The sequence below is a fragment of the Cygnus olor genome, chromosome 13, assembly GCF_009769625.2.
Source record: "Cygnus olor isolate bCygOlo1 chromosome 13, bCygOlo1.pri.v2, whole genome shotgun sequence".
Taxonomy (NCBI): Eukaryota; Metazoa; Chordata; class Aves; order Anseriformes; family Anatidae; genus Cygnus; species Cygnus olor.
Window position 1 is genome coordinate 13,665,169 of NC_049181.1, and position 22,433 is coordinate 13,687,601.

The window sequence follows — 22,433 nt, forward strand, 5'->3', positions numbered from 1 at the left end:
AATGCACTGCAGCCAGCATCCCATAATAGGAATCAAGCTGAGTTCTGTTTTGGCCTCTCATGCTCTGCCTGAGCATGGCCAAATAAAGGTATATTGACCCTCAGAAATAATGTGGTCTGTTTGCCTTCCAGCAAAACCAGTCTGGATGAATTCACACCATTCTGTGCGAACAAGGATGTTTCAAGTCAAACTAGGATAAGACAAGTGCAGAGAGGCAGCTGTAGCTGCAGTCAGTGCTCCTGCCATCACCCAGGGAGATGTCCCCTGTGCTGTGACCAGTCCTCAGATTAGTTTCTAATTAGCCACAACAGCGTTAGTCAGAATCACATTAGCAAATAATTTTATCTGTTCAGCACCAACCCAAGCCAAGTACACTCCTTTCAGACAATCACGAAGGATCCTTTACAAGTTTGCCAAATGTCTCATAATCCCCCACCACTGGGGTTTCATCCTGTGGATCCTTGTCTTTCTAACTGAATGTTTAATGCAGGCAATGCGGTATTTTTCCTTTCTTTAAGCTTGGATTTGCACTATTTCTTATTCAGGCTCCAAAGTAACAGCCAGCGAGCGTTTGAACCAAGCTGGGTAAGCCAAAGAGGTCCTGAACAGGCACGCGGTGGGAGCCTCTGTTGGTGCCTGGTGGGAAAAGGAGCAAGAGGAGCACCACAAGCATCTCCCAGGGGCTCGCGGAGTCCCTGCTGGACCGAACTATGCAAAGTGACGGGGCACCTGCCTCTCTTGTGCTGGATTTGCAGGGGACAAAGCGCCTGCTGCTGCGAGGTGGGTGCCCTGCTGCCACCCCGCGGGCTGGGGACGGGTCCTGCGATGGGCTCCGGCCATCAGACGGCACCAAGAGCTTGCCCCGGCACAAGCCGTTCAGAAGCGTTTTCGGAGTCCCAGCGGGATGATTCAGCCATCACGACTGGGTTCTTGACTGAAGTCCTGCTGGGGCTGGGATCTGCAATACGAAACATTAAGAGCAGGGAATGTTGGCTTCAAACAGAAAACACTGTGCCATTTGCTAGCACTTTGATACAGAGACAGTACTTAGGATAGGATAGAATAGATTTTTATACTGAATTATTTTAAGACTACCCAAGCAACTCCTTATTTTTATGTTAAGAAATGGTTAACAGGGTACAGAAAGTTTATTTTGTTAACATTTGTTTACAGAAAAAGGGAGGTGTGTCTTAAACTGTGAATCCTGAGCAGAGTCAGTTTCCCCGTGAGAATCTAGCTTTAATCCGAATTTTAGCTTTCAAGGAGATCCCACAGCTTAAACTACACTCTGCCAATTCCACCTGTTGCATACCCCACCTTAAGTCTCAGAAATAGCACTGACCTCTCCTATAAATAGGATTTACATCACTTGCTATGGATTTGATCTGTCCTGAATACTCAAGTCTAGCCCCAAACTCTAAAGTTGCTGTAGAGGATGTCAACTTATGGAGAGATGGCATTGCTATGAAGTAAGATGAATCTCTTGCCATGAAGAAATGCTTCGGGGTGTTGCTAATGAATGTTGTTTAATCTATTTAAGAGGAATGTAATTGGTATATTTATATATGAATATATATTGTATATACTGTTTCCACTTTGTCATTTGATTAAGAAATCTTCAGTATACTTCCTATTGCTGTTTTTTGTTCATAAAGTAGATTTGTTCCCTTTACCTGTTAAAACTGTAATAAATCTCCCATTGGACTGCTTATTGATTTTTCCCTTTGCAGTTATTTTTTAATAAATATTTGGAACAGCTTGGGTTTTGTTGACTACCAGAAAGCAGATTGAGTTGACATATTGGTTAACACATTGGTTAAACTTAGACACATTAAACTTAGACACATTAAGTTGACACATTGGTTAAACTAAAGATTGAGTTCAGGCGTACGTCGGATTCATGAGTTTTTCTTCCAGCCACCTGTAAGCCAGCAGCTTGATGCACTGCAGTCATCCTCTTCATGGAGGAAACTCTCTTTGTGTTGTCTCATCACTGTGTGTCCCTCCAAGGCCCTTTGCCTTTCTCATGTCTATGTTCTGCAGCTATGAGATTGTGGGTTGCAGCTTGCTCCTTTTTTGTAAGCCATTTCCTGCCCACTCTCAGGAAGGACTACGCAAGAGCCCCGCTGTGGCTGCATTTTTATTTTAAAAATCAGACAGCATCAAATGTGCTTCTTTTGGGCTAGTATTTCAAATTTGGGCTTGTGATCAACTTGTGTTATGCTCTGAAAATAAATATTCGAAATACTTCTGAAAAGGCAATTAGACTAGGGTTATTAAATCATCAGTAAGGTCTTAAGAGAGAATTGGCTTTCGTTAAGAAAAGCGGATCCTAAATTAGTAAATTACTTATCAACGAAAGCAGATCTATGTTCTTGAAAGAAATGTGGCATCTAGCAATTAGCTTCTACTGAGCTGTCTACAGAGAAATACAGACTTTCATTTCATTAACGTTTCTTCCATATTTTAGGCATGCTGAGTGTTCATTGGAGGCGCGCTGACTGCTCCTGTGCTGGTGGCAGGACTGTGCAGAGGCTACTGGGTTCTCGGTGCTCAGTCTCAAAAGCTAGAGATGAGGTTGCACTGGTTGGAAAGTGGAAAAATAAATAAACATAGAAATAGCTGCTGTTCTTGCTGCCTGTGAAGGAAAAGCAGCATTTCATTGCAGCAGCAGGATAAACATGAAAACTATCGCATGAAATCCATGGTTTGCCTGTGTCTTATTGGTAGGTGGTTATCTTGCTCTAGCAGATGCAGAATATAATGTCCCCTTCATTGCATTGCCTCAAGCTCACAATTTTGAAACAGGCTTATAAAATTTAGAAAATAAAAAGGGGGAGGAAAAAAAAGCCAACACTTGAAAATAAACACGGAAATATGCCTGAAATGTGTAAAATTCCTCTTTAAAATTGGCTTGCAAGGCGTTAATTCCTACTCCATCATGGACGAGGCTGGACTTGGGGGGAAAAGACATAAAGGTAAGTTCCTGATGGAAGGAAGCACATTTTGATTGTGGGTTTTGCTGCATTCATGCAGTTCTTCAGCTGATGGGTCCTGTCCATAGGTCACAGTAGCTGTACTTCCAGGCCAGCTTGGCTGGAGGTGTTTGGTCGGGGGTCTCGGTGCCACTTCCAAGGCGAGGTTGATGGAGTACAGAGGGTGATCCAGTCACAGCTGCAGCTGGAAATCTCTGTTTGATTTACTACACAGTGCCTTGTTCCTGTTTCCTAACCACATGCCATGTGTAATCACCCACTGGATGCTTACAGACAGTATTTGCTCTACATGTCAGTGTGACATCAGGAGTGTCAGTGACCATGGTTCAAACATAAATATACACGTGTATTTGTTACTTAATTTCCAGTTTTGCTTTTTCAATATCGCTATGAGCATATTTCAATACAGGCCAAACCTCCTGGTGAAAATAGGTTGGGCAGTTTAAATTCTGCTAACTTGTGCAGCTCTACTCAGAAGCAAGTTTGATCATGAAAGGACTCCACTGAGCTCTACAGAATACCACCAAGTTTTTCTTTTAATAATAAAACCATCTGTAGTAACACGGATACCAAAGATGGTGCTGTAACTGGAGCGTGCGGGACGATTGCTTGAACAGCCCACAAGCCAACACAGAAACAAGATGAGGCGCAGCTGCAGCACTGTGTATTTGAGAATTGCTGTTAAAACAGAAAATTGCTGAACAGGAGCAGGCTTGTTGAACAAACAAGGAGTGCTGTTTGTTCCATGACATCCCAGGGCAGTACTATTACTTATTTTCCAAGAGGTAGGGGAATTCATCCGCTGCTTCCCCTGCAAAACTTGCAATGCTCAGTGATGCAACATGCTGAAAAAAGATTTTATGATAGCTGCAGATCCCCAAATGTCTGTACGTGTAGTGATCCTAGAGCACCCTTGCACTGGCTCGTACCCGCTATTTCTGCCATGAATGAATTGAACTGTCTGTCAGAAGTGAGGTGGTGTTATTTATTTATGTACTTGCTAGAAAGTGTAGTATCTGGGAGATAAAATACAGCTATAAAAGACAAGGGGTGCTGTAATTCAACTCCAGGGTAAGATCTCACTCATAGTGACTATTTGGATATCAATATTTGTCCTAATGCATTTACTCCCAGGTTTATATTGTGAAGCCAGTCAATAAAGAGCTGCTGCATATGTATTTAGAATTTTATCAGCAAAATGCAAATTACCGGGCCTAATGCAATATTTCTTACTATAAAAGCCCTGAGATAAGAAATGCAGAATGGGCTCTTGCAAGAACTCTGTGATGAGATATGCAAATGTTTTTCTTGGTGGTAAGATCCGTAAAATTTGTACTACTGATGAACTACATTTGTGAATAGAAGCTCCATAATATTGTTAACTTAATTTTCATTTTGCAATGCTTGTTTATGATATCCATTATTCAGATGCTATAAGTAAAGCACTGCACAGCAGAGAGAGAATTTACGGTATGGGGTCAGTTTCCAAAGCAAAAAGGGGTGGTCTGAACCATTAATTTAAATATGTTTCCATGTGATCTCCCAAGCATGTTATCCCGATAAGGTTTTTAACTCAAATAATAACTTCTAAGAGGCCAGGGAAACTTTAATGTCTTTGAGATTAGAAGCAATGGCTGTGCAATCACTGCTTGCTTAGATTGCCTCTTAAATAGTCTGAGCCATCAAACCATATTATAAATCTTTCCAGTTGAAACACCATTTATTCTGTATGTAGAATATTTTATAGGTAACACACTTAATAAATTGTGGTTTCTTGCAATTGTAAGTTTATTTAAAATTGTAGATTGTAATTGTGTGGTCTATTGTAATTGTAAATTCTATCTGCATTGTGCTCTTCTGCTGTGAACAAAACTTCGGAATTTCCTTGGAAGTAGGCTGCAAAATTTGTTTCTTCAACTGTAAGCAGGTTGCTTTGCCTCGAGGTAGGGTTTCCAGTGGTTTTGGTAACTGTGTAGGATAGAGGTATTAATCTGGCATCAAAATACAACCACCTCTTGGGTGAAAAGTGGCAGCTGTTTTTCAATAAGTTTTAAAAAAGCATTAAAAAGGAAGAGCAGAGCAATTTGCTGGAAAGAAATTAAAAACGTCATCTGTGTTTGAAATGAGAGAGGAATGTATGGAGGGGCTGTACGTGCTCAACCCCGGGGCCTGGCCAGGACGAGGAAGTTAATGAAGCCTTTAATATAAAAAAGGACCCTGGGGTTTTCATGGTGCCGGGGCACGTGCCTGGCAGCACCTCCAGCTTTGCCTCGCTCCTCGTGGATTCCCCCTCGGGTCCATGGCCTGCCAGTGCCAGGCTTATTGAGAGGAAGCAGACCATTACTGGATGTTTTTCTTTAAAATCTATTTGAATAAACGTATGTTGTAAGTAATAAAACGCAACCAAAAGTGCACTGCATGGTGATGAAGAATTAGCACATAAGGCAATACAGTAAATAAAGCTAAAGAAACATACAGGAAAATGGAGAGTACTTCTGGACACGGTAAGTACACAAATGTGTTAGTAATTGATATAAAACTAGTAAGATATATATTTTTTAACAACATTTCACTTTCTAATTCTTTTGAAATACTTAAAAACAGCCATTTTCAACCCTACAGTTTTATTATTCATTGATTTATTTATTTTCCAGCCCCCCTTGCAGCATCCTGGCACTCTTGCCATGCCAGCCTGGTGCAGCAAGGGAGAAGGAATTTCTCTGAGCTTCTCCATCAGGAGGAAACACTTTAGAAAAGGCGGCCACCATCATGGAAGCCCCTCAGGGGTGAAGATAAAATGAAGGGAAACTTTTATTTATTTTTGGTCTGTTCTTAGGACTGTACCAGGGCAGCCCAGCTTGACGGGATCAGCTGAGGAGCCCATTCCTCTAGGATACGGGGATCTTCCAATGATTCACAGCCAGATTCTGATGAAAATGCTCCCCCTCTTTCCCCTGGCACTAATTTAGTTGTAACTAAAACCAACTGGCCCTTGTCAAGCACTCCTGAAGGAGTGGTGGGGATGGAGGCCTGGTGCAGCTGGGCTGGTCAGTACTGAGGGCTGCACCTGGGCAGGTGGCACCCAACCCCACTCGCTTAAATTGCCCTGAGGAGAAGCTCTTCCTCCTCTAGCAGATGGAAAGAAGGGAAGTGTGGGGTAGCTGCTGTGCCCCTTCCAGCATGCCTGGGTCACAGAGGGGAGCTTGGAGCACCATGGTGGGGTTTGGCATGCTGAGGTTTTGCTGGCATGGACTCACATCTGGTCGTGATGGAGACTGGGCCTGGAGAGAAGCCTCACTGAGGTAGGAAGGGGTAATCCTGCCCCAGTGGCTGGGATGCTGGGGGAGGTGATGTGCTGTGTTTTGGGGGCTGTGGTGGGAAGGATGAGCTGGCTCACTAGGGCTGGGTTTGTCTTTGTGGGGGTGACTGTAGTGGGAGAGGTGAAAGGTTGTGTCTGGCGGTGCTCCTGCTTGCTTTGTGTTGTGCTTCAGATAGTGCCCTGCTTGTGCTATTCTCTTCAAGCCTTGAGGGTATTTCTTCCCCACAAGACTCTTTGCAGTATCCTAGACCAGAAACTAACCTTCAATTTCTCATTCTCCATCTTCCAAGCAATGGAGAGGACACATTGTAGTAGCTCTCACCAGCAGGCTGCTGCCTGGAAACTGGCCATGAAACATCTCCCTTGAGATTTCAGGACAGGCCCTATTCATGTTCTTTTCCTCGTGTAGAAACACATATGGACATATACACATACCCTGGGTTTTCTAAAAGGAATCAATACCAATCGTAAGTTACGAAGTATTGACTGTATAAAAGTTTTGATTTTTCTTCATGGTACTTCAGAGCAAATGGAAAATGCGCCAGGGGCTGATAATGCTTCCCTGCCCTTAGGGAAGCATGTCATAGTCACTGGTTAATCTTGTTTATTTTGATGTTTTACTGCCTTAAACTGCTCTATAACATAAAAGCACATGTAGAGTGGTTAGAGGTGAGGTCTTACAGGTTCACTTATACTTGAACAACTGAAAAATCAACAAACTGCAAGCAATGAAGAAAAACGTCCTTTCTGTGCATGTAGAGGAGAGCTGATATTTTTTATTTTTACTGAGGAAATAAAAGATAATGCAATCAGGGAATGCAGGGATTTGCACTTTGCGTCCTAGTGACTGGGGAGTGTAAAATGAGCTTTTTCTTAGCTGCCATACAGTAGTTTTCCCTTTGTTTTTTTCTAGTAGGGAAAGGAAAACTTAGTTTTTGTGCCCCAGAACTGCATAGGAAGAGAATTTGAGGGTTGGTAATACAGAAATTGAAGGCTTCCTATTCTCAGTATGTTTAAAAAGTGATGTTTATTCAAGATGAAAAGTGAGACAGGTCTTGCAGGTTGGTCTGTATGAGTCCAGCTCTGCAGAAGGGCTGGGCACTGCTCAGTGCTTTCCTGCATCTGGCTTGGTAAGAGCTCAAAAATGGGGTGCTTCTCCCCTGCTGATCCACCCTCTAGACTGGAGGGGTTTGACAGGCTTTATCCCAAAAAGGGAATAAAGAGTTTGCCTGTAACTTTTGGTGCTCAGGCTGACAGTGTCTTTCAAGTTGCCAGACCCTTCCCCTGCTCCAATCTCTAATGCTATAATTTTGGAAAGCAAGGAATAGTTGTTACAATGCCCAGTGAGGTTTTCTTGTAAATTCTTGTAACTGATTGCTTGCTTTGGAGCATGTTTGTGGGTTGTCATTTGAAGAATTACTAATACATGCAGGTGACCCCTTCAAAAAGGCACTGAGCTGGGCTGGAATGGCAGAGTCATTGATAACAGCTGGGAGGGTAATGATCTCTTGATCTTCATGCTTCATGGAGTATGGTAATCAGCCTTTGGGTAAGGAATGAATGTCACCTCTCTGGAACTGCAGTAATTTGAGGCTGCAATGTATGATACTTATTACAGACTGGGATGAATTATAGAATCATAGAATATCCTGAATGTGGATCAGGCCAACCCCTGTGTGGAGGGGGGGGTTGGCCTGATAGTTTCTATAGGTTTCTTCAGACTGAATGCATATCATGATTTGGTCACAACTTGATTTCCTCATTGCACAGACACACTTAAAATTCAGCTTTTTTGAACCATTCAAGTGAAATGAATACTAAGCACAAATGTCTGGATTCAGAGCTTTCAGCTGAGAGTTTTGGCTGTGTTAAAACATAAATTAATATTAGCTGTTAAACATTTCCGCTGCTAATTAAATGGACTATTTATTATGCATAAATCATTCATATTTCACTTTGCAGCCAGATGCAATTTCATTAAGATGCATAAATTACAGAAGGGGTAGTAGCAGCTATGATTTTGGGGCATTTTTGGGTTTCGTGTATTATGTTGCTATCTTGTTCTGATTACTAAATACTTTAATGATATATCTAGTAGAATTCACTTCTGTTTTGATGGTGATGTTAGGATGATAAATAGCTCAGCAAAGAAGAGTAAATTAGAACTGAGCTCAGAGGTGACACTTGGATCTTTAAGTCCATAGTTTCTTTAGTCATTACAGGGACACATAAAAATTACAAGGACACACAATGACCTAGATAGCTTGTATACAAGACTGTATGTCAAACTTACTACATTTCAAACACACGGATTTAAACTCCAGTTTCTCTGTGATCAATAGTGCAAGGCTCCTTTTTCCCAGCATCTGTTCTCATTGCTTTTTACTTGGTAGCTGGCATTGACTTTGGTTTTCTGTGTTTTGTGTAAACTTGAAGAGAGGATGTTGCCTGGTAGCTGGAGCAGAGGACTTTAAGCAGGGGTGACAAGTCAGGAGGTCTTGTTTCTGTTCTTGCCTCTATCTCACATGGTTTGTGACCTTGAAATGAAGTGTGCTATAGTTTTTCACTTTGGTATGGAGGTACAATTAATTACACTGCAAAGCACTGAGGATGGGACAATTAACGTTTATCTGAGGGAATTGCACAATGATTAAGCCTTAATTTGCTGTATGATTTCTTTCTCGTTAACCCTGCTGAAGCAGCAACTTTGAAATGAAAATCAAAGGTGAACATCACTCCTGGAAGGGGAGGGGACTTGAATAAGCCAGCTGAGACAAGGCTTTGCAGACACCTCGTATTAATGGCCTGGGACAAATCCCAGGACTGGGTGTACAGCTTGCTGCACTATTGTGGTCTTCTGATGTTCCAACTGATGCCCTTTGGGAAGGGTAGGGGAGCGGATAATGGGGAAAAAAAATACAACACCACACAACCAAACACCATGTGACAGAAAAACAGTCACTGAAGGAACAGAGCCAGCTGAGTTTTGAGATCTGGTCTTCTAGCTGATGATTTTCCCCTGAATCTGTTGTATGGAAGGCAGAAACATGTGTACCTTACTAACGCTTTGTGTATGGGTTGGATATGGAAACCCCAATAGCTTGGGAGGATAGTAACTTGTCAGCATCAGCTGTGATAATGGGGAGGTTATCCTGGCAGGACACTTAGGGATGTTTCTGGCCACTGTCCACCATTCAAGTACCCAGATGAGGTCTGTGATGTGCCCAGCCTTGAAAGGAGCAGGATCCTTTGTCTGTAACACAGCAAGGGCTGAGATCAATCAAAAATGGGATAAAAGACAGACCAGATCTGTGTGCCATGCTTAATTTGATTAAATGTGTAATTATCAGTAACACACTAGAGTCCAGATATTCATAATATCCCTTATGATTTGTTGAGCTCTTTTATTGCAATCATAGGACTGCCTTTATTCTGTTCTTGTTCGCACTAGCGTGCACTGTTTATTTCCGGTATATGCAGTCTTCTGTATCTTAAATGAGCCTGTTCTTTTGGTGAATACAATTAGCAGCCATGGAACATTGTTGGATTTGCTGCAGTACTGTTTGGCCATGCTGAGTAATTCTCCCTCCTAAAATTGGGTCATGCATATGGATTTGTGGGTTAAACTCCTACTGTAAGAATAGTAGGCAGAAAACTGGAGGGCTGACCTTTGTTTCCCTGCAGAGTGAACAAAGCTAATTGCATGGAAAGCTGTGGTTACACTGATGTAACACTAGTGCAGGAGATGAACTATCCCAATCCAGAATGACTTTTTCATTAGTTAGGAGTTAGGGCTTTTAGCCTTCTGAAGTTGCATTAATGGCAACAAAAAATGTAAACGAGAAGTGATCTAATGTTGCCAGTGTAATTAGTTAAAAACAACCAATATTAGATTTCTATAGGAGTTGATTTTCATACAAAAATGGATAATATCCATAATATTTTTTGGGAAAAAGATGCTTAGCTGGCCTGAGACTAGGGATTAAGCTGGAGTTGATGTGCAGAAGCAGCAGAACTTTTAAGAAAGCAATGCAGGAGCTGTAGTCTGTGATGCTGGAGGTCAGTCTGACTGAACTGATTCCTTCTTGTATTAAAAAATCATTTCCTTACTCTACAAACCTACTTTGTGTCTAAACTGGATATCCTCAAATCTAATGGATGACTGTATTTGGAAAGAGGAGTCAGAAATCCTTCATTTATGTATAGATGATGCACCGAGCTGATGTGTTAGTGTAGATGCAAAAGTGCATCTTAAGCTAGAGTGAGAACCTACTGAAGTGAGGCATAACTTGTTCTAGAAGAATATTTCATTGCTTGTCACAATTGACTGTAAAATCCCATGCACATTTCTTCAATTCATTAGCTAGGCCAAGTTCATACTGCTGGTAACTTACTGCAGGTGGATTTTGTGTAGATGAGACAGGATATATTAGGGGTAAATGTTTTGCAGACAGGATCACAGGTACAGTGAAGTTAAATATTCAATTATATTACCTGTTGGTTTTCATTATTCAGGAAGATACCTATAGAGCATTTGTAACAATACTTTCCTAAGTGACTTAATTGTTTTCAGGACCAGTCAGCTGTCTGAAATTCCCCCTAAATACCTGTGCCTGGTGTTTATTAGAGCTGGGTTCAGGCAAGCAGCTTGTTCAGTGCCTTTATCAGCTCTTTGCTGTGTGCCTTAAACACCTGCCTCCCCCAAATCCTTGTCACTGGGACACAGGTGATTCAGTGCTCAGATGTGGCCAAGGAATGATATATTCCACTGGGTTAGGCAAGGATCCTGAGAAATGTGAGCCTGAGACCTGTCCCACCTCAGCACTGTGCTAGGCTGGTTCTGGGGATCTTTGGTTAGAGCCTGCCTTTGGCTCTAGCTGAGATATCTGAATATTATTGCTATGCCAGCAAAGAATAATAACATGGGATTTTCTTCTGTAAAGGGATGTGTAATTTCTTCATTTGACTTTATTTCTAATAACCAGATGGATACATCCAGCTATTAAATTTGGTGAAAAGAAGGTATTGTTTTACACCCTCTCTTCTGCTAACAGTGGAGGTATAAGTCAAAAGGCACAAGTTACACCAGTAAACTCTGCAAAGCTGCAGATGAGCAGCAATTCCTCCCTGGTCATGAGGTCTATGTGCTCGGTCAGTCCAGAGCCCTGCAGTCACTTGTGCCAGCAGCACTGTCACGTTGGCTTGGGGCTGATGGCTTGGCCCATGGGATGTGCTTCTGCCACCAAGTCCTGTGCAGTCCATAGCACAGCTTGGGAAAGTCTGCAGATGAAGCTCTGGTAGCCAGCCAAACCCAGGGCAGTGCTCATCTGATGTGTATTTTTAGGTCTCTTCTTGGGGAAAAATGCACTTTGGAGCCTAGTGGTAGGAAATGGGGTCTAAGGAGTCTGGAGGAAAGAATGAAATGTGCTGGGATTCCTAAAACATTTTTTTTGCTAATCTGATTCTGGTCACAGCTATTGTCCAAAAAAAATCCTCTTTCTGAAATGTCCCTTTCATGGCATGGTTCAGCTTAGATTTTGGTGAGTTACTAGAGCTGCAGTGTTCGCACTGCTGTAATCCAAGGCCAGCTGGTACTTCCATTGCAAACCTTGACTCCCAAGAGTCTCTAAATTCACCTGTAAAATGAGTAAATAGCTGAGAGAAATAACATGCTTCTTGGGAGTGTGTCCTCTTTCTGTTTTGCACAGCTGCCATGTGTTTCACCCAGTGTGAAAGCATCAGTGTCATCTCCACAAGTTATGACCAGTGGAAAAGCAAACCAAACCCAACTTGTGAATATTGCTTTAGGACTGAAGATGACTCAAAGTCAGGAGCCTCTTCCTGCCAAGAACTGAGGGCCTTCTCAAAGGGTTGGAGATATTCTGTGAGGAACCGTGAAGTGTTTTGATGAGTAGCATCACTGGGAATGTCACTGAGTTGTGTCGATTGCACTTGTAACGGTACTTGGCAGTGTTAGGGACGGCACTGAACAAAATAACTTGCATTTGCATATGGGCTTGCCCTTGGTGCTGCACCCTTTGCCTGCAAGTCTGGTGAAGTTAGATGGGTTAAAAAAAAAAGGGGAGAAAACTGATGTCAGCTTGCTTCAGTCAATTGAGATGTCTAAGTCCAATTTAAAAAAAAAAAAGATGCTTATGTTTCCATTGGTGTCCCTGGAGGTACGTCTGTTTATAATACTGTTTGACTACAGCAGGAGATAGGAACCAGATTTGCTCCAGAGTCTGTGCTTGTGTCGGTTCTCCATTCATTAGCTGCTGATAATGCTTTCTGTGAATCTTTATCCGGAGTTGCTGTGATTTCTTATTTGAAAGATGGATTGATTCTTCTACAACATCTAGCATTATTAGTCTTGAACTTAGCTGCAGGTCTTGGACTCTTCCATTGCTAGGACTAATTGATGTCAGTTTTCATCTACAAACCCCTTCCTGTTTGGAGGAGTTTGTACATATCTACATGTACAGAATGCCTGTCTAAACCATCATGTCAGTGACTGTCTGGGAAGCACTGCGTTCTCCTGTGAAACATCTTAATTATTTTTGCCTTTCATGTTGACAACCTAAATTCTAGGCTTGAGTAATGTATTAGACTTCCCCCTTGTTTGTCAAAACAGAGCAACTTCTTCAGAGCGGAACATAATGTAAATGATAATTAAAACTGACAAGTCAAATTGACACCCATTTCAACTGGAGGAAAAAGCTGACTGGGAAAAATCTATTCTGCCATTACTGAAGTTGGCTGAAACTTGATTGCTGAAATCTGTGGGGGAAGACTGAGGGCCCCTGCTCTGCTTTTGCTGGTTCTTGAGGTAGGGGGCAGCTACCCCATGACTGCAGGGCACAGAGCTGTCACCCAAGAGGAAGGACAGCATTCCTGTGGCTTGATTTTAAAGTTGCTGTGCTGCACTTGGCAGGGGAGAAGTCGGTGGTTGCTGGCAGAGTGGCTCTGGCCAGATGTGATCCCATGGGCTGATCTGCCCAGGTTTCACAGGTGAGCACTGAGACCGGTGGCCACCAGCACCAAACTGCTCTGGGGATTGCTCCGAAGGAGCTCCTTGGTTTAAGTCTTGCAGTTTTAATCTACATGAGCCTTGCCCATGCCAGTACAGGCAGGCTGGTGAAAGCAGTGCCTTTCAGTTGCTGTTTAGCAAAGGGGGGGGGAAAAAGGTGCTGCCCACAGAGTGCTGGGTGCTGTCATAGCTGACAGGAGTGTGGGAGCACTCTTCATGTAGCAGGGAGTTCAGCTGGCTGCTAATTACTACTTTCCCTCCTCGAGAGGCAGAAAGTGGTGCTAGCACCTAATCATCACAAAAATTTAACGCATTTTTCAGTTTAAAACAGGTTTTCTTCCATCAGAGCACTGCATTGTTTGCAGTGCATCCCGGTGTCAAGGTAAAGGTGTATTTCTGCTATATGGGTCAATAAATACCTAACACTTAGTGGGGTGTATGTGGGTCTGTCAAACCAGCTGGACTGATTTACTTGGTGGTGAGGCATGTAGATGTTAAGAAAACTTTGTGGATAGACGTTATGTAACTCCAGCGTGCATCTGCCTTTATAAATATGAGGATATGTTCTGATCGTGTCTTAAAAGAACATTTGTGGTATGATTATTAGCATCTTGTATTCCCTTTCAGTCTGTATCCACTGCTAATGATAGTGCATAATCTATTTTTTCCCATCTCTTGGGAAGGCTCTTCCACTTCTCTCCAAAAGCCTGCTTCTTTCTCATGGCCATTGCTCTTTAAGCCACCTCTGGGACCCATTGCTGTATCAGCCCTGTCTGCCTGGCAAGTAAAGGCTGCTAGGGGAGAAAGCCACTGCCCACTGTTTCCTTCAAATAGACCCTTGTTGTCTTATTGGCATGATGGAATATTACTTGGGAAAAACTCATTGCTTTTCTTTGTTTGGCTGTCTTATGGCTTTAAAAAATAATAATCCTTCTTTCCTTTTAAACCATTGTAGTCTATTATAGTGGCTAGAATGGGCTGGCTGTCTGTGGTTTGAAAACTGAACTTCCGACAAATATCGTAACTTCTTTTAATGGAAGCTGTAGGCTAAAAGCAAAGCTCTTGTAAACAAGCCCTGCAGAGCACAAAGTGCTCGTGTGAGGAGCTCCATGGCACTCCGGGGAAGCCAGCTGCTATCATCCCTTTTGAAGGATGACTTGGAGTGCACTACTGTGGCAATCTGCTGAAGATATTTAATGCCTCCTGTTCTTTTTGGTGTCTAAACCTCTCCTGTGTGAGCAGAATATCCATGCTTTACAAGTGTGGAGTGAAGGCCAGATGCAGAGCTGGACTGGACTGGTGCCAGTTGCAGTCCTTAAAGTTTAGGTGATGAACAGGGAAAAATGCACAGTGTGGCATGTGGAAAATTGTCTCAAATATGGAACCTCAAGGCAAAGCTGGGATCAGGACATGGCCTAGAGTGAGCCCAGGAGGTATCTGAAGCCTCGATTATGTCTACAGGCCTCCTCAGCCTGGAGGACCATGCCAATGACTCACAGTTTTCAGTGAACTCTGCCACTTCTAACCAATCGTGGACTAAACCCCGTGGACCGATTGCCTCTCTGAAAGCATGGTGTCATAGATGTCATCAAAACAGGCTCAGGGCTCATCTTTAGGCATCAAATCTGGGTGTTAAAGCTGAAGAAACGCCTGCTTCCATTCCTTCCATTCAGCAAGATGTACTGTGGGCAGTGAAGAGGCAGAACTGAAGAGGCTTCTCCTTTGTACGTGAGGTATGTGAGGCTTCTGATGCCAGCCAGCAGAACCCACATCCTGCCTCTTGAGATACAAGTGAAATTTGGAAAGAGATGGCTCGGTGCTTAATAACATACCTTGGAGCATAACCCCAGTGCTACCACTGAGTCTCACAGAGTAAGGTATCGTGGAAAAAGGCCCTGGAGAGCAGGAGGAAGAGCAAATGGCTGTGAGCTACAGAGTGTGTGTACATTAGAGTAAGGACCTTCCCCATGGCCTATATTCACTCCAGGCTGCTGCTGCAGATGTCTGGCTGGTGCGGGAGCTGGATGCTCGATTTCTGCTCCCATAGAGCTAGTCTTTAATAGATGGCTAGAGAGGTTAAATCCTGCAGAGAAGCACTAGAAAAAGGATTTTCTTAAGCCTGTGAAAACAGCAGCAGTCCCTTGGTGCCTGAGTAATGTGGTCTCCCAGCACAGCGAGTATGGCCAGCAACATCAGCAGTGTTACGTACAGCTCCAGTGAGCGCTAATGAAATAGTCTCCAGAGGCTTTCTGTGTCTGTCTAAATACATATTGATAGGTAGATAGATCTATCTGTAATCATTGGTAAAGACCTAATCCTCACTTGGTGGATAACCTATTTCTAGTAATAATTACAGCCTTATTACATATCTGTGAAATGCATGGAGACAGAGCTGAGGGAGTTATCTGGGCTTTTCCAACATTCCCTCCTATTTTTTCCAGTTTCAGCAATGGTGTGAATGGGAGATAAATTGCTTTCAGAGAGTGAGAAGTTAAGCGTGATGTGAACCCAAAGCTCTATACTAATTAACATCACATTAATACTGATTTTATTTTGAATAAAAGTGAAATCCCAAGTGAAAGCTGCCCTGACAAAGACTCCGCCCTTTCAGTGCCATCTGGGTTGGAGCTGGGGTAAGGGGTGCAGCAGGGACTAGCTTCCTACATGTTACACCAGGTTGGAATTAATCTGGCCTGGGCAAGCAAATGATGAGCAGAGCTGTGGCAAGATCAGCTGGCAAGGCAGGAGGAAGGAGATGCTGCTGTGACCTTTCTGTGCCTGATGGTTAGTCCCACAGGCTGCTTACCCCAACCAATGTGAGCCTCTAGCCCTGTGAGCTGGGGGAGCCAGGTGCTTCTGCACTAAAAACACAGCAAAGTAAAAAACAGAAGTTAATCAGTAATGGCTTGTCAGCTGCAGTCACTGCAAGTGTGCAGCTCTTTCCAAGGTTGCAGTGTGTTCCTGGAGAATAATTGAATAACTTGTTCCGTGGGTGCTCAGCTGCAAGAGGGATGGCTTTAATGCAAACTGGGCTTCAGAGCTGAGGGCAGTGTATGCTGCTTGGGGCCTCTGCCCCTTGAGTGGCTGGGTTTGTTGAAGATGCTGTTTTGTCCTGAGACAAAAACACTTTTTCCAGTCTATTACCTCCTCATGGTAGCGCAACCCAGTTGAAAAGCCATGCTAAAATGCAGACAGACATGCCTGAAAGCTGCATTTACTGACTTTTATTCTGAATGGATATTGGCAAGCATCCTCTGGGTTGTAACATGGACAGCTAATGGCATGCTCAATGCGCATCTTGGCTTGTTAGTTTAAGCAGACTCAGTAAAGTAACTGAAAGATGCTCCTCAGACACATCATAGGAGGAACTAGACTTTTCCTTGGCCTTTTGGATGAGAGCATTATTCTTTGGGGCTTAATTTCCTAATCTATGAAATTCTGAATTATTATCTGTGAAAACTACATGCAATTCCTAAAGATCTCCTTTCAGCTGAGCGGAGCTCAGCCCACCTACTGTCAGCACTCTTTCTGGCCAGAGAGGTGCTGGTACCCTGGTTAGGGCCTTGGTTCACATCTGGGTGGAGTGGGATTCAATCTACCAGATGTAGAAAAGATCTGCTCTAACATCTGGCCAGTGTTAACTGTCAGTAACACCAAGCAGATGGAAATCACATGGCTTATTTTGCAACTGTATTGAGTAAAATGCAATTGCCTAAATACGTGCCCGGATTTCCACTTCATGGGTTTTTGAAGGCTAATATTTCTGCTGGTGTTGCATTGGATAAATAAATGTAGCTAAGCAAAGGATGACAGATAAAGGCAGAAAACATTGTAACTTTAGATGACCTGCAAGTCATACTGGAGATCTGGGAGCACTGAAATGCTCCTGTAATGAACCATTGTTTTATAAACAGCTTTGTATATGTAACCCTACTCAAAAAAAAAATATTAAAAAAACAATCTTACATTGATATTCTCTATAGGTGGGGAAGTATAGTACAACGTGGGTTGGATGTGCTTTTCTAACTACTAAACTACATTTTTTTCATTTGCTTTTAACACCAGCTACTGCTCTTCTTGCTCCCTGGTGTTTTTCCCAGCAGATATCTCAAGCTTTTGTTCCGTAACAGCTGATTTCCTATTCCGAGTAGAGAAGTGTTGATGTTAAGACCAGGGATCTGTCTGTCTGGAGGTAGATGCTGGAAGTTCAAAACTGCAAAACACAGGCAGAGACCTGGCAGCAGTTTGGATTACAGCTGTGGTGGTGATGATCTTTCAAGCATTAAATGGTGAGCCTGAGCGTACCTTCCCTTTAGATGAAGGGACAGAATTATCTGGAAATGGAGAGCTTAAACCTTAAAGGCCAATTCAGGAGGAGGTTTTTGAGGTGAGATACACTTAAGATCTTAACTTTACTCATCTATACGAGCACTGCACAAGCAAAATCCTGCTTTGCTATATTAAACCGATAAAGCTGCAGTGTTGGCAGCTGCTGAGGCCCTCTGATACTAGGGCAGAGCCAGCTGGGGTGTAAGGAGCTGTATTTTCACTCGGGTGCCCCTTCCCTGTGGCCCTTTGGCTAGCCAAGCAGGCCTGATAACTTGACCTCAACTTGATTATAACAGCTTCTGGACCAAGATCAAGGGTGGGTTTTGTTTTGCACTCTGAATGCCTGAATTACGTCAATGGGTTGGATTTAGTTGAAAACTGAGGAAGGAAATGGGGCAGTGGCAAGGGGGAAGGCAGCTGAAAAATGACTGAGGGTCAGTGAAAAGTAGAAAGAGTCAACAGAATACTTTTGAGTAATGCTATTAACGCTGGAAAGCTATGTCTAAATGAAGGCCATGTTGCCCTGTTATACTTAACCCCTGAATCAGCCCAGTGAAGGAAGACACTTCATGTCCACTCGTGTGCTGCACAGCTAGCTCATGGGTACTTGGCTTGGAAGTGGTGGCTTAAAGGCTGCATCCAGCTTCAGCTGGGTTCAGCAGGGAAGGATCATGCCTTAGTGATACAAAAATGAAGTTAGTGTAAACCAGCAGTGACATATTTTGTTGTTCTGCATTTTTCCCCGTAGGTTTTTCTACAAGGAGTTTAATCATCGAGAAGTGTTTTGGTTTCTCTTAAGGAAAAATTCAGCACAGACATTCCTGTGGCAGAGGAAGGGAAAAGATGGAGTTATTTCAGCCAGCTCTGCATCTCAGTGTCACAAATGTGCAATGCCTTCCTCAGCACGCTCTGATCGTGATGCCATGGGCCTGTCATAAGCATGGGCTCTTGCAAGACCTTGAGGCCTCAGGATAAGATGTGTAGCACCACCATGTGTGTAGGGCACAGGACATGCATCAAGCTGTTCTTTGTGCTTCATCCTACATCACATAAAGGCTGCCCGTAGGTCTTACTGTAGTGATAGCAGGCAAATTTTTCAGCACCTGTGTTCTCAGATAAACCCAGGGTTAGCATCCCTGTTGATCAGGATGTTATGTAGTTCTCTGCCTCATTGATCATCCAATTAACCATGTGAAGATAATTAAAATGCAGACAGCAATGAGAGCTGAACAGGAGAGGAAATACTGATGTGTTCCACTAATAAGGGTGGACACATCACTTTCTTGCTTTTCTTTCCTCTTTACTTTGTGTTTCCAAGGGCTGTCAACCAGAAATAAGGTATTGAAAAGATGTTTGATTTAATGTTTTTTTTGCAGTGCTTCCTCTGCCAGTTCCTGGAGTTCAGTGTTGCAGGCGACAAATTCAGACTCTAGATCGTATATGCTATGTTTATAAAGAAAAAATATTTGAGGAAATGAGGCTAATTGGATTCTTAGAGTTTTAAGGCTCAGCTGAATGCACAAACCCAGGTGTATTCATTATTAAAAAACTTTTAATCTTCAGGAGGAAACATGTTTGGTAATTGCTGTTTGCAAAATTATTCCTGCTTCTCCCTCATTAGAGCTCACCTTTCCCACTTGCAAAAACCTGGTGCTGTAAAACCAGCTCTGGCTTGAGCATGTTAGTTGGGGGATAAGGAGGGGAGCACATGGAAGGGGGTGGCTGGGGGCAGTCCCTCACCTTGGTGAGGCCGGTGGGTGGGAGGTGGAGCACAGTGCCCAGGGTGCTGCAGTGTGGGCTCAGGGAACAGCATGAAATCAGGAAAAGCAGCAAAATGACTGCAAAAAGATTAAATGAGACAAAGTAGCAGGAGATGCTTGGTGGCTCAGGTTGGAAATCCTTCCCCCTTGCACCCATGGAGATGCTCAGCATGTGAATTAGCTCATTGCAGGCAAACCTGGCTGTACTGTGGACAGATGGGTTTTCTTTTAGTGCTGAAAATGGAATAATGCTGAAAATGGGACTTTGCTGGAATAAACAGCCATGGCATGAAAATTATTCCTGCTCCCTCCTCTGCTGCGTGACTGAAGAAATGAGTCATGGGAGCTTCCCATGTAGCTTAGGTGGGAGAGCCTGTGTGGTGATGACATCTGATTTTTCTTAACATTTCTCCTGCTGGTTTTCAGCAAGCTATGTGAAGGGTTTGTTTTGACGGAGGGAAGATGTGTCAGGCCCAGGCAGGGGGCTTGTTTGCCCTCTAACACTTCTCACTGCATAGCAAATGCCAGCTTTTCCTGGGAGAGGGATCGTGCCATCTGGGTTTTGTGAGAATCGCTTGAGCTTTGTGAAAGTATTGCCTAGAGCACTTTGCATTGGGAAGGCAGCTCAATCCAGCAGGAGAAATGCGGGTTTTTCAGCTTCTTCGGAGTGTAACTGTATTCAGGACCAACTGTGCTTTGTCCAGTGGCCTCTCACAAATTTGTGTTGAAGTCAGCTGAACCCCTTACTCACGTACAGCATGTGAGCCATGTAAAACAAGAGATTTGGTGCTCTCTTGGCTGCTTTTCTGAGATGACTGCTTGTGTTAAAAACTGCTGATGCCAGTGTAGTTCAAACATACTACTTGTCGTTCTGTCCGCTTGTATTTTTAGTGGTTTACTGCAATTTGTGACAGACCTGATGCTTAAGACTAAGTCTTCACAGGACTGGTTTGCTTTAGTTCATGAAGATTGGAGTAACATACTTCTCAAGCTGTATCTTTCAGAGCATCTTGTCCTAGAGCTTCCCCTCAAGTAAAGGCCGTGGTACTGCCTACCTGTGTTCCTTAAAGGATTTATCCTAAAGCATTGTTTAAAACACTTAATGGCACTGTCTGCCCATATATTTTCCTCGAGCCCTCTTTGACAAATTACTCTGGGGTGTTTTGTACATACTGGGTTGTTCTTAAGTCACTTTAGGTAATCCAGGAGTTATGAAGAAATACATAATACTGCGATTATGCTGCTGTTAGGGTGATCAGAGCAAGGTAATGAAAAAGCTGAGAATCATCCAAACATAAACTCTGTTAATCCACAATCAGTATTTTAAATATTTAGAAATACAAACTATCTCATGTTGCTCCTATTAACTGTATTCTACATGTCATGGTTTTGTGGTCCTGTATCTTCCTTCTCAGCAGCAAGTTAAATTTTTATTCCTTAGCATAGAAGGGACTAATAAAGTAAAACAGCCTTATTCATAAATAGCTGGATTGCATCACAATGCTATCAGCAGGGACTTGTTTTATGGCTAACCTTACTGAAAGTCGCTCTTTCAAATAATGGCATGAATTATTAGCAGCACAAGAGCAGTGTGAGGATGGAAAAAAAATTATAGCACATAAAATGCTTCTTGGACTTAATTTATTGACATTGTCTTCTCTTGATGAAATAAAAATAAGATGTTTAAATAAAAAGTCAGCAAGGCATGAAAGTGATTATGAAATCTTAATCTTGTATAGTGATATTTGTTATACGGCTTAAAGGGTCTGAGAAGTTTAACAAGGATAGTTTATGGCGATGAACTTTAAATTGTCAGCCTTTGTCACTGTAATTCTGAGATTTCCCTTGTGAATAGTAGCTCAATGAGAATTTTCCACCTGAAACATTAGTTGCATGCAACATTCAGGGGGCTCTGTGTGGGGGAAGGCTGTCTCCCAGGGTTTTGTTCTTGCATGTGAACTGGTTGTGTGGATGTGCGTGGAAAAGGCTTCAGTAACTCCAACCTTTCTTCCCTTTGAGTATCTTCTGCAGTTCTGCGAAGGAACTACCTGAGGCTTCAGCTACCTCTGTCCCCAATTACCTACTCGCTGCACACAACCTCCCAGCCTCTTGCACTCAGTTTTTAAGGGACCTGATGGTAGGTACCTGCTCTGTAAGGCGTGGAGCATCCTGGTGCTGCTTGGCACTTCGCTGAATTGCATGTGCCTAACCCTGAGCTGTGGGATCTCTCCTAATTGGTGAGCATGCACTCCAGTGTTAATGGCAAATGTTTTACATGAACTGTGCTGGGTTTTGGTACACACATCTCCTCGGGGTTTGCACATTACCTTTCTCCAATGGATTGCAACATGTTGTACCGCATCCCAGCTGACGTTTTGATTATGCATTATTCGCTTTGAAGGAATTAACATTTGAGGCAGTTGAAGCTTTTCAGGATATTTTTTCCCCAAATAACAATTTTGTCTTTTGAGCACCTGCCAGATTCTCCATATGGCTAAAGTGTACTAGAACAGAAATACAATTAGCATGGCTTAATAAACTTCATGCATGGTTTGCTATTGCAATATCAGAAAGAAAACAAATATAGCCACTAGTGCTCCTTGGAATAACTCTGTTAAATTACTGTTGTTTGAAATGGGCTTTTTTGATAGCTTACAGCCGATGTAATTTGCATTGTTATAGGTAAAGCACCCTTCTGTATGTTTAATGCCTTTGGATTTGACACAGGCCTGTGTGGGTCTTGCATCAATCATCTCCCCTGCTGAGAAGGGAAGGCAATAAGTTGGGTTTTGGTGTGGAACAAAAAGCAAAGGATCTGAGGGACAATGGGGCTCTGAGACTTTGATATAGAGCACAAGGTTTGATTTTTTTTCTGCCTCCTTTCAGTCTTCATTTTATTTTCTTGGTTTAAAGCTTTTGTTTTGAGAGCCAGGCCTAGCTGGCAAACTTTTGGTTGGGTGTTGTTTCATATCATGCAATTGTCCATTGGTACACTTGTGATG

At 42.9% G+C, this 22,433-nt stretch overlaps 1 long non-coding RNA gene across 1 annotated transcript in view; it reads left to right on the forward strand.

Moving 5' to 3' along the window:
• The first annotated feature begins 6,030 nt into the window (after window positions 1-6,030).
• LOC121077206 overlaps window positions 6,031-22,433 on the forward strand; it is an 84,869-nt gene continuing 68,466 nt past the window's right edge. The window contains exon 1 of the long non-coding RNA XR_005823952.1: window positions 6,031-6,298. This is a non-coding gene — a long non-coding RNA (uncharacterized LOC121077206). The remainder of the gene's footprint in view (window positions 6,299-22,433) is intronic.